Genomic DNA, 13,584 nt, shown 5'->3' on the forward strand with positions numbered 1-13,584 from the left:
TATAGTTCAAATAAGAAAATATTTAAGAAATAAAATTTGAGTCAATTTAAAAGTAATAAATATTAGAAGTTCTTACGTATTACAAATAAGTAAATTTAATAACTATAAATTTAATTACATTCCCTGTCCTAAATATTAGCATAATAATTATGACAATTATTTGAGTAAAATAGTAAGTGACAATTTTATGTATTGTAAAAAAATATAATGAAGGGTAAGAAGTTCAATCAACATTAGACGTACATGTTATTAACACAATTCTCACTCGAACTTCAATTTTAAAATTTTCAAATAAGGTGAATAATATTAGATCATGCACACTCCGCTTTAATACAATTTCGCATATAATATTCTTCGAGAATCACTAGCTATACTCGAAATTAGATTTAGCTTAAATGTGAAGAAATACTTAGCTTACTTGAATCATTTATTAAATAATTCTTAAAATTGAAACATATAACTTTGACTAAGTATTACAAATAGATTAAATATCAATCATAAGATTGTCATTCATTTTGATCTTAAACAAAAATCTAAGCTAATACTAGGTGCGAAGCAAATAATACTTTGTTGAAACATAAATATCATCAAGTATCATGTTATTATATGGTTTATTGTTTAAGTAGCAAAGGAGTTTAAATGTATTATAGACCATTATATCTTTTAGGAGTCTTTTTATTGACATTAATTCTCCTTATTAATTCTTTTAATACATTGTTCCATATATTTTTCTCTTACCATTATTTTAGGGGTCCTTACATTTTTATATGTTAGTTTATATTTCTTTTTATCATATATTTTAGGAGTCATCATTATTCCCATATATTTTAAGATTCAATATTATCAAGATAATTAAATAATAATTTGAGAAAAATAGTCAATGACTATTTTTCTTATAGTAGAATATTTTAAGGTAGGGCAAAAAGTTTTAGCAACATTTTTATCGATACTACGAATAACAGATGAAGAGAAAATTAAAGTGTTTTTTGAGTAGCAATAATGTAGGATTGTGAGAAGTTCATAACATGAAGATAAAAATAAACTAGGACAAATGTACTTGTACTTAAAATTTATTTACATATAAAAGAATAGCTCAAGACAAACGTGATGATGATAGTGGTAATTGAATTTTTTCTTCGATATGAAGACTCTATTTGTGTATCCTCACCGAGATCGATCTTAGCTATCAACTCTTGTTTTTGTTTTCTTGAACACTGTCTGCACTAATTGTTCACTCTTTTTTTCTTCTCAAACCTAAACATAAAAAGAGATTTTTTTTTCTAAAAAAAAAAAGAAGAAAAAACACTAATATAAGAAATTTGAAACAAAATTTATAATTAAGAGTTCAACAATTTAAGCTTCTTTCTAACATGACAAAAAGAATAGTTTGATACTAGTTAGAATGAGCCAAAGAATATTCTTGAATCACAAAATCATCGATTAAGATGATAAATTACGCTCTCTCTTGCTTAGAGCTTAAAATCTCAGAGATTGCAATACTAAATCAAAGCAATTATTTGTGTCCTTTATCACTCTCTTTTTTCATTTTTGCAATGAATCTTGAATAAATCTCTAATTTTTTGTATGCTATTGATTAGATCTCGTAAAGAAAAAATAAAAGAATAAATGAAATGAAAGGTCAACACATGGTGATGTAAATGGAAACATTTTACATTGATTATAAAATTTAAAAAATCACAACTTGGTGATTAAATGAGAAACCCATAACCAACAAAATCAAATAACTAGCTCACTTGATAATTCATAATACCTCAAGTAAAATTACTATCAGACATGCAAAGAAGTGAGTGAATACTTACATCTGATTTTGAGACCAATTGAACTTGGGGATCTCTTTTTCCTCTTTTAGCTACTATTTTTTTCTTTTTTCTCTAGTTGTTGCGGCTGCTCTCTTATTTTGGTGATTTTATATACTAGATTTGGGGGTAGTATGGTCTATTATTTTTTAGTTCTAATCTTCTTAAAATATCCTTATATGAATTTTGGATAAGATTAAAAAAATTGGAGAGTAGGAGTGGAATATTCTCCTTCCTAAATGGAATATGCTTTCAATAAAGATTGACATGAAATTTAACATGTGGTAACATGTTATTGAGTTTGGTCTTTTTTTATTTTATTTGGAAAATATTCAAGAATAAAATAACACCTAATGTCACACCCCGAGCTACCCCCGAGACGCGGACACAAGACCTAGGACCACAAGTGATCCCAAGCTAACTCTGTTGGCATGATCATGAGCATACTAAATATAAACTGAATAATAGAAACTGTGCGGAAGCTATAATTATAAACAAAAGGGAAAGATGGGGAATACCCATATACTATAACTGAGATAAATGAAAATTGATGAGTATAATACAATAAAGATATTAACTCAATACTAAGTTAAATCTATCTATGTCTGAAAATAGCCTTTAACTGACTAGAAATGCTGGGACAGGCCCCAGCTAAGTCTAGCAAACTGAAACTAAAGGACTAAAAATACTGAAAAGAAACTCATGACTATTGTCCTCGGAAAATGAGGACTCACTACTGATTCTGCTGAACTGAAGATCGGGAACCGATCTAAGCGTGATCTGGATGCTAAGAACCTGAACTTACATCACGAGAAGATGTAGTGCACGTATACGTCAGTACTTGAAAGGTACTGAGCATGCAGGATAGAATAAAGCTGAAATAACATATAACTGAATAAAGCATACTGAGCAATGATATAAGATGAACTAAATATAAACGCACTGAAAATACTGAATACTGAGCTAACTGATGCAATGACCAAATTTATAACATGCTGAGACTGAATACTGACTGTATTGAACTATGGTCAATGCAATAGAGTCTGACTAAACTGTGGGAGCTACTAATAACTAATAATAAAACCACATGAGTTAAATGTGGAGTCCGATGTATACGCCCCATCGAGAGGACCCAATATACCCTGCCTGAGGTATAGAGGCATGCTGGCGTGATCACTAAAATTATGCCCACATAAGGGACTTACAACCTACTTGGCTAGTAGTTCTGGGACTATTTGGGTACGCTGAACCCTAGTCCAACTCGGTATTATGCTACTCCCAATGAATTAAGTGGTTAACTGGTTATGACTGAATTTCTGTAAATACTGGATAGCTCAAAACTAAACATGCAAACTGAGAATGCAACAATTAATCTGATAATGATGCATTAATAACTGAGGCATGTATAACTGAATAACTGAGATATCTGACTTAGCATGTGTAATTCAAGAACTAAAGAAATACATAGCTAGGGCTCTGAAATTCATGCGAGAAACGATGTAATAACATGATAATCTGATTTGGAACATTAAATAACTAATTCATGATGATCTGCTGTAATTCTAGAAACCCTAGGTCTATTCATAATAAGGGAATCAAGAACTGATTGAATTCTAGGGACCCAATGGGCTAAAGGAACCCACTAGTGAAATCCCACATACCTGGTGATGAATTTCACGGAGAAATCCTTCAATTTCGGGGATGGAACAGATGGAACCTTGTTGCGTTCTTGAATTAGGGTTCTTGACCTTTTTCTCCTCTCTTGCTTCTAATTTTCTATGTTTGATTAATGATTTGACTTAGGTAAGTTCTAGTTATGTTTCTAAGCTTAAACTGACTAAAACCTCATAATTTAGGGTGTAAATGACGTATCTTAGGGGTTAAACGAAATAGGAAAAGACCAAAAGACCCCTGACTTAACTGATGTCGGAGTGATCGATAGACGGACGTACCGGCCGTAGATCAATCTACGGTCCATAGATTGGAGTCGTCGGTCAAGTCTGCCCGGTAGGGCTTCACTAAAACAAGCATAATTTTTTACTCGAAGGTTGGATTTTAGTAAACTCGATGGCGTTGGAAAGAGGATTCAATTATCTATCTTACCATAGGTCATGGGACACATAATTCCTTTTGTGCTATATGGCCATTTGAAGTTGACTCAATCAACAATTTTCCTCTAACTGGCTGCTAACTCTCAACTATGGTCAGACTTACAGACCGTGGATCAAATGACGGTCCGTACTGGTCGGCCGTCATTTGCGTCAGAGGCTAGGTAAAAGGGGCCTCGATCCATGGACACAAACCACGGACCATGGGTCTGTCCGTGGGTCGAGACTTAGCCGATTTTCTGAGTCGGATTTGGGAAGGGGTTGCAGTGGTGAACTACGGACCACCAGCACGGACCGTGGTCTGACCTACGGTCCGTGGATGGCAACCGTGGGTTGCACCTGTAACTTCTCAAAATCTGCATTTTTGGTCTATTTCGGATACGGAGTGTTACACTTAAATATTACATATATGAAAAAAAATTGAAAAAAAAACATACTTGGATAACTTTTCTTTTTCCTTGCAAATGACAAATAAAAATAAAAGCATTCTAAAAAAAACAAGACTATTTTTTGGTGATTTTCAATTTTCTCAAGTAACGTTAAAATGCAATTAAAGTTCAAATAAATATTAGATTTGAAAATAGATATTTAAATTTTAAAAATGGGTTGAAACTCATGGAGGATAAAAAACTCATGTGTCTACACCTATATCTTCCCTTATATAAGCATATAATTTTTTTACTAGCGTCTACTAAACATGTCGGGCTCTTCTGCGAATGTTTTTCACCCACAATTGTTGATCTACTTCAGAATCCAATGAAAGGACTCAAATAACCCTCGGGTGCTTAGTCACCACTCAGTAATAAGGCTCCTCATGAGCGAGTATGATAGTCAAATCTCATTTGTGGGAAAGCCTATAGCATCTTCCCTTTGCTATTGGGTGTCTACTAGTGCAGGAGGAGCGCGACTTACAGAGGTATTATGCTCCCGCTCTTCAGTCTCTTCGGTAGTTCTCCTTCTTTTAGTGTCTCCATGTATTATAAGAGCCACTCTCTTCTACAAGAATACGCTTGGTAACGATGGTTTTAAGTGGAGGTATATATTCACAACAGTTAGCAAGCAAACATGTGATTCGGTTAGTTAAAAAAAAATGAAAATATAATTGAAACACTTGAGATGCGACCCTACAAAAAGGATGCATTGCCGCAAGTTAGTGTATGTGGCCGCAACTACCACGCCACAAACAAGGCTATCTTTACACGGGGTCTATCTCATTGATGCAGCCAAGATGTGAGGCCACATATAGAGATGAAACCGCAACACCTATCCAGAATAAGAAATATATTGTCTAAGGAATTTGTCTGAGATGCGAGCTCCATTGTGATTGCAACACATGTTGCGGTGCCACATCTCAGTAGTCATCCCAACAGATGGGCCTCCACTGTTTCTCAACTTGGTTATCAAAATTAAAGACAAGATATATTCCGTTGTTTCAAAATTATGATTTCTAAGTACCCTAACGGTCTACTCACTACTAGGGTTGTTCATGGTTATGGTTAAAAAATCAAACCGAACCGCAATCCGAACCAAATTGATTTAAAAACCCGATATTTGGTTTGGATTGGTTTTAAATTTTGAAAATTGATACTATTTGGTTTGGTTTTGGTTTTACTAAAAAAACTACTGCAAAAATAATCAAACTGAACTGATAAATTAGATATATAAATATTATAATTATTTATATTTTATTCATAAATAAAATATAAATATTTTGTTAAATTTTAATTAACTTAAGTCTTTAACTGTACCATTTTCTCAAGCCCAACACTTTATCCCAACTATAAAAATCCTAAGTCCAAGTCCATCAAAATTCATTTTGTCTTTAGCTACCATACTTCACATAAAATAGTCACACTTTCTCTTAATAGAATCACTTTGTTCGTGTAATGATAACTCCAGTATTGCTTAATTGCTTAATTGAACCGACAGTAACTTTTTTGTGAATTGTTCATGTACTAGGTGTTTGTGTCTATCTGCGATACATACGTCCTCAAAAAAATTATTACTTTCAAATCGAATAAACCAAAAAAACTGAACCAAACTAATAATAACCAAACCGATGGTTATTTTTTCCGTTTGGTTTTAGAAATTTAAAAAACCAACTAGATTGGTTTGATTTTAATTTTAATTAATAACTGATCCAAACCGAACCACGAACACCCTTGCTCACTACTAGAAATTTGACCCAATGCCATGGTTATCTAGCAACGGTTATACAATCATGGCAATATATTATTTGTTGCAACCATTATTAACGCTGCAATATATCTTTGAATATAATAGAACAATTCTTAAAATAAACCATGGCATCATCCCTATAACTGGTAGCAAAACCACCAGTTGTACAAGTTTACTCGAGGAGGCGAGAGGCCAATGATACATGTCATGCACCAGTCCCTTTGTCATCAGATCCTCATCTGTCTGATCATCCAGAAGTTATTGGCCTCCCTATTGCTATTCGCAAAGGTACACGTAATTGCAAATCCACATAATCCAGGTGGAGGAGTTAATCCATGTGATGTGAATTGTTGCGTTGGCATCTGATGACTTATCTGTTGAAGCTAGTGGCCATAGGTATGTCCACTTGCTCTTGTGCATGTAGCCAACAAATCAACATCATTGGCATACAAACTAGGATTACTTGCAAGGCTTGAATTGTATTATGATGACAATCTTTTCTTTCACGATCCCCTTCCAGTTAGGAGGTTATCCAACAATTCTGTTGTAATTTTTCCCTTGTATGACCTTTGAAACCACAAACCTCACAGATCACTTGAGGTTTATTTCCCTTTGAGATCCAACTAGCTCCTTGACGAGAGAACTATCATTGCTAAACGTCATTGTAGTTCCATCGCCACTATTACCAATTTGAATTGCTTGAGTGTAGTTTGCTAAAGTTCTTTGACTTTCCTGATCAACTAGCATTGAGTATGCTCAGTTGACACTTGGAATGGGTTCATCATCATGATTTGATTTCATGGCTGGGAATAGGACCATTCAAGACCATTAAGAACTAAAGTAACCTCTGGTATTCAAAGTGTTGAATAAGCTTTGAGATTCAGGACATGAACACCTTGGGCAAGGCCTGATCGCATCAAATTCATCCCAGAGATCTCGCAGCTTAGAGAAGTAGTTTGTTATGGTCATTGTTCCTAGTGTGAGAGTGTGAATCTATCTACGTAGAAATAGAAGTCTAGATCCATTGAACTTATTGAACCTCTCCTTCAAATTCTCCCAAACCTTGCTAGCATTCAATGCATACACTATACTACTTTGAAGACCTGACTTGACAACATTCATGATCTATGATAGAACTACCTTGTTCACTTTCTCCCATTGATCATGAAACATTGGCCTAAACTGGGACTTAGGAAACCTACCATCCGCGAATTCCAACTTACTCTTTCCTAGAAAACCAATCCTCAGAGATCGACTCCATAGAATACTATTATCAGATCTCGTTACTTGAAGCGAGATGAGAGAACTACATGGAGCATATGTTGGTTGCAAGAATAAAGGATGATTGTGATCTATAGAGGAGGAATTTGGAATTGTAGGTGTTGCATGTGCTTTTTCTCTTCTTTCACTGGTGTGTCCATCTCCGATTGACATTTTTTGTTGTAGAACCTCGAGTCAGTTGTGAGAACTTCTGAGATCAACTGTTTATGTATATATTAGAAAACTAGCACTTCAGATTGAATGTGAAGAGCTCTGATATCATGCTATTCTTCATGAAAAATCAGTTCAAGCTCAGAGGATCAGACGTATGGTAGAAGTCAGAGAGGAATCAAGAGAGAAAGAATATCTGAAATGTAAAATCTGTTTTTATTGATTGATTTGTAATCAAATGAGTACAATATATAGTTAACAGAATAACTAACTCATGAAATGAACGAACTCTATTTACAAAATATCTTAATTGGCTAAAGACCAAACTGCCCTATCTCTAATCAACTTGAGTTGGTTTTCACCACTCAACATACATTGTAATAGAATGATCTGGAATTAACTTTGTAATTATAGTTCAAAACAATAGGTATAGATCCAAATAAAAAGAGCAGTTTTTATTTTGCAGTTATTCAAACATAAAAATTAGACAGTTTACCATTCTTGTTACCCAAGTTCGTATGTATTCCTATTTCATCTATAAAAAACACAACTTCAAAAAAAAATGCAACTCGAAAATCACAAACTATTTTGTTCTCCAATTTCTAAATAGTCTATGAATAAAAATTAAAAATTGAAAAAAGTTACTTTAACTTCATGAGTTTGGGAGAAATCAACGAGGAATTCCGAAAAGTCCATTCATATAGAAAAAAATTAAGAAGTAAGATATTTGATATGGAGGAAAGAAAAAAATAAAGTTGAAGGTTGGAGCTGTGATACTATTATTGTCACTACAATAGAGTAGTATCGAAGTTGCAATAAATTTTTTTGCCAAGAACCATTAAATTAAATTGTTGGCTAATTTCAATAATAGAATTTGACTTAATTGATGGTATATCACAACTTTTAACATCATTTTTTTCATGTCAACAAACATTCTTAATTATAGTTGCCCTATTTTATATCCATATCTCCTTACCCTCCTTTCTTGTCCTAGTCGATAATTCAAATCTAAAAAGCATTATTAAATAATTGAGTTATATTGGAGTAACGATTTCAAGTGATTTAGAATTTTAAAAATAAAAGTTATCAGTTCAGAAACAAATTGTTTAATTTCTATATTAGATAACCCATTAATTCCTATGAAAATTTATAATATTATACCCTTAACAATGTAAAGTCACCAAAGGCTATAGAAATTAGTAACCCCCTAATACCATCTCCAACCCAATAATTCTATTTTGATGTAAAATTTAATGTTTTGTGGCTTCAACTTAACACTATTTTAGTGTGTTAGTGAGTGACATGACTATTCATCAACACTTGTTACTTTTTTATTAATTTATTATTATTTGTATTATTTAACATTTTTGAAAGCTTAGGTCATTGACGGACCCTTAAAGTTGTTTGCGTATTACATTTGGACACCTCAATTAATACTTGTACCTATTGAATACCTCTATCAATTAATTATTTGATTTTGAACCATTTGACCATTTTTTGATAGTCAGCTTAAACTATTGAATGTGTGTAATACCGTTGTGGTGACGTAGCAAATTAATGAATAAACGACATACACACGGCATTTTGAGAGAAAAAAGAAAGAAAGGAAAAAATATTTTGAACCCACAATGTGTGTAATACTGTTGTGGTGCGCTGATAATATATGTGTTGCACCTTTTTTGCCATGTCAGTGAAAAGAGTCTAATAAATACTCATTTTAAATAGTGAAAGTATTTAATAGGAACAAATCATAAATAAGGTATCAAAATGAAGTATGTGAACAACTTTAAGAGGCTTCGTATGACTTAGACCTTTTTGAAAATATAAATGAAATAAAAAAAATATAACATTGAACAGAGAGAAGAATATAAAGTGAATATTCTTTTTAGTGTAAAATTTAGTGTAGTAAATTGAAGTTGATTTCACTATAAAATGGCATTAACATTATTTTAGTGTAAAATTTAGTGTTGTGTTGCTACATGGAACACAATGATGACATCCTAAGTTAGTTGTGGAAAAATTACAGAAGCCTTTCGCCTTTTTGATGTAATGAAAGCAGAAAGCTACAAGCCTAATATTGCAACATTGGTGATTTAACCGATAATCCTACATATAACAGTTAAGACAATCGAACCAAACCACCCGATAAGCACCCTTATGTGCCCCAAGCCAATTATCTTCATCATAGGGGTTTTTAATTTTTATGAAATTGATAACAATATATCATTATTTTAGTTTAATCGCGCTCTTCTGGTTTAGTTCAATCGCGTTCTTCTAATTTAGTTCAATAATTTCCCAGCTATATACTGCTGTCGCGCTTCATAGCAGGTTAGGTACAACTCTTAACGTGTTTTAATTAATCAACTGAGATAAACTAATTAACGATTAGCTAGAGTAATGAGCAGAAGGACAAGAGTGATCGAACCGCGCAAAATTCAAAATCAACAATCCCAAGCTTTCACATAAGGGAGGAAATCGATATACAAAAGAACAATAAAGCAAATATTTTGGTGTCAATTCTTTATGATATAATTGATGCAATTCTCGTGATCATCGTGGACTATTTCCTGGGAATATCATCAGATTAGAACTATCCAAGTTGAATTGTTCCGAAATTTCATTGGCATTTGTGTATGACTCATCATGAATGCTGTAAAGATCCAACAGTTCATTTTCATCCACTAAGCAAGCAGACACGTCGTGTCCTTGTTGATCATGTGTCCAAGGATTTTTGTTGAATTTCCTTAGACGTTCAAGTTCAATTGCAACTTCTTTCATCGTAGGTCTTTCCTCACCATTCAATTGAAGGCATCTCTTGACAAGTTCAGCTGCAACTTGAAGTTGTTCTAATGATCCCTCTCTCAATAATCTCGGCTCTAGAATTTTAAACAGACGATTCTCCTTCATAGCGATGAGGAATAAAGTTGCCAAATTTCGTTCTTCTTGTGTTCTTTCCATGCAAAGTGGTTTTTTCCCGGTTAGAAGTTCTGCCAGGACAACTCCAAAGCTGTAGACGTCGCTCTTCTCAGTTAATTGACTTGTATGGAAATATTCAGGATCTAGATATCCTAACGTACCTTGGACTAGAGTTGTGACTTGTGTTTGATCTAATGGAACTAGCCTCGATGCACCAAAATCTGATATTTTCGCGGTATAATATTCATCTAACAGTATGTTAGCAGACTTGACGTCCCTGTGTATAATAGGCTTTGATGCAGCAGAATGAAGGTATGCAAGCGCACCAGCAGCTTCTGCACCAATCCTTAAACGATTCTCCCACGATAACCAGTTACTAAGTACTCCATCTTTCTTGTAAATATGCTGGAACAGTGTTCCATGAGAGACGTATTCGTATACTAGTAAAGGAACTTCTGCTTCTAAACAACACCCTATGAGTTTCACCACATGTCGATGATTAACTTGAGTAAGAATAATCACCTCATTAATGAATTGTTCTATTTGACTGTCATCCATCATTCTCGACTTTTTGATTGCAACAATGCGTTTATCAGGTAAAAATCCTTTGAAAACCGTACCATAACCACCTCGTCCAAGGATTCTATCGTCTGCATACTTGTTGGTAGCTTTCTCTAGCTCCTGCGCCGTGAAAATCTTGGCAGATTCTACACCACCTTCATTTGACGAGATTTGCTGTTTCATTAGTACGCCACCATTTTGTTGGAAGAATTTCTCCCTAAGCCTGATGAGCTTCCTCTTCTTGAAGATAAGGTATACCCAACTTGAACCAATTATTAATGACAAGAAGCCAAATCCCAAGCCTGCATTTTTAATTCGAGTTGAAATGTACGTTAAAGAAACCAGTCACAACCGCAAATCAAGTATGAGTTTGTAGACAATGAAATTTTGTGGGACTAAGACACGTTCAGTTTAGAGGCTACTCTGCTCTAAATCCTAGCTCATGCCTATATAAAGGGTAAAACATTCTCTTGAAAAGGCATCTCAAACATTCCATAAACTCTTGGGAAATTCATAAAAATATCAAAATGTAACCAGACTCTTCTTGAAAATCAAATAGTTCAAGAAAATCCTCTTTATACGGAGATCAAGTAAATCCCAAGAGGTCCAAACCATCCTACGTTCAAGAAATACGTTACTAACAGCTCTCGAATGACAGAGAAATCTTAGTAGAGATGAATCAAGTGATAAACAAATTTGTACTCGCAATCTCAATGAATAAGATAATTCTGTTTATTTTGGATTGCAGTATATTTCATGTAAACAATGTTCTTTGGATCTCGTAACGATATATAATTGATACAAGAAAAGCCAATATGCTACTGCTGGAAGGTAAAAGTGAAAAATACGGAGTGTTTATCGATGAAAAAAACATACCAAGAGAAACTTGATCACAGGAAATTGAGACTTTTTAGCTGTACATTTTTGAGGCCATCACCATAGTGCCCATGAGGACAAGTACAATTGAAGCTTCCCAGTGTATTAGTGCAGATCTTTTCACAGGGATTGGCTTTTGGATCCGCACATTCATCAATATCTGATTTAGGAAATTACCAAAATCAGCTTAAAACAGAGTATTTTAATGATATAGATAAGTTAAACTCAATTGATCATACACGAACCTACACAGCCTGTGGCAAGATATGGATTTCCTTCGAATCCTGGATAGCAACTACAACGATATCCTCTCAAACCATTGTCGGAATCTAAACAAAAACTATTTGCTTGGCAAGCATAATAATCTCTTTTTCGGGCATCTACACATGAGCTCAAATTCCCAATCACCCAATCTACGACTAAAGGTACAGTATCTACAATCTTTTGCACCAATTTTGGATCACGAAAATCTGACCAACCCCCGAAAATGAAGCTATCTTTTTCGCCTAGAAAAGCATAACCACAAGGATTATATGACCAAACTCTATGATGATTACCAAAACTATATAATGAAAATTGATAATACTTTAGACCCTTGGGAACTGATGTCTGGCAGCAACCAATACCCGAACAATATCCTTGTAGCACGTCCTCTCGCCTTTGACATAACGAGATGCAGACACTAGTGGCATTGGCGCTGAATTTTTCACTCTCAGTGATTGAAGAAGCATCGACACAGCGTAAGACGGTGAATTTGTTTAGTTCAGAGATAGTGAAAGGGCTGCTACTAGTTCCACCAACACTGCCCATGCTTCCCCGTCATACGTGACGTTTCCTAGGGAATTGTAACATTTCTTAGCCACATATGTAGCGATACGAATTTGAGTATCAGAGATGTCGTAAATGTGAAGATCACCTAACAGTGGTCGAGGAGGATTGAAAGATGTGTTACAGTTGATTTCAAACCAGGAATCAATTGCAGAGCCCGAATTTTTCCCTATACCAAATGGATATGGAACAGTTAGATTCCCGCATTTCTTTTGGCATCCTGGCTTGGTAACGTTCACACCTTTTGTTATGATTCTTGGGACGATAGTCCTTGTGGTGTTGACAGCCGTGGCGTCAATAGTAGTTGACATCAACAATAGCCCAAAGAGACACAACCATTCAACGCGCACACACATCTTCGGATGAATGATTAGGGAAATGTATGATACATTTGTACTAAAAGGTTTGAGACATGCACTTAAAACTGAATATTTGAACTAAAAACCTGAGACATGAATTGAAACTGAATATCTAAAAAGGCTCATGTTTATGTATTATGCCTAAGTAACTGATATATGAAAATATCTACCCAATTGGATGTTGGTTTGTTCTTGTCCACAGAAAGTTCTGTCAACTCAGTTAATCATCATAAATTAAGGTTGTTGAATTCATAAATTCTAAGATTCAACTTGTCAACTCCAAAGAGAAGACTAAGTCAGAGAAGTTGTAATTTATTTCAAGCTAAGAGTCTTCTTAAAGCGATCAAAATCAGCTTATTTCTTATCACAAGTGTTTTTAAGCAAAATACTTTTGATATTTTGTTTTAGGGCAAGGTGGCTTACAAAAATAATTGCATAATACGTAAATATGTCTTTTAACTTGGCTTCAGCTTACATTTATGTTCTCCAATTTTGGGTGTGCCCAAGTAG

The 13,584-nt window shown here is 34.2% G+C and overlaps 1 long non-coding RNA gene and 1 pseudogene across 1 annotated transcript; both read right to left on the reverse strand.

Annotated features, from left to right (window-relative positions):
* Window positions 1–956: 956 nt before the first annotated feature.
* Window positions 957–1,951, reverse strand: LOC125870737 (uncharacterized). Its single transcript, XR_007446944.1, has 2 exons — window positions 1,821–1,951; window positions 957–1,254 (listed from the first exon to the last, which is right to left on the reverse strand). It is a non-coding gene; the product is annotated as an uncharacterized LOC125870737 (long non-coding RNA).
* An 8,015-nt stretch (window positions 1,952–9,966) lies between these two features.
* Window positions 9,967–13,194, reverse strand: LOC125870736 (wall-associated receptor kinase 2-like; annotated as a pseudogene).
* Between the last annotated feature and the right edge of the window lie 390 nt (window positions 13,195–13,584).

Source organism: Solanum stenotomum, chromosome 7 (genome assembly GCF_019186545.1).
Source record: "Solanum stenotomum isolate F172 chromosome 7, ASM1918654v1, whole genome shotgun sequence".
NCBI classification, from domain to species: domain Eukaryota; kingdom Viridiplantae; phylum Streptophyta; class Magnoliopsida; order Solanales; family Solanaceae; genus Solanum; species Solanum stenotomum.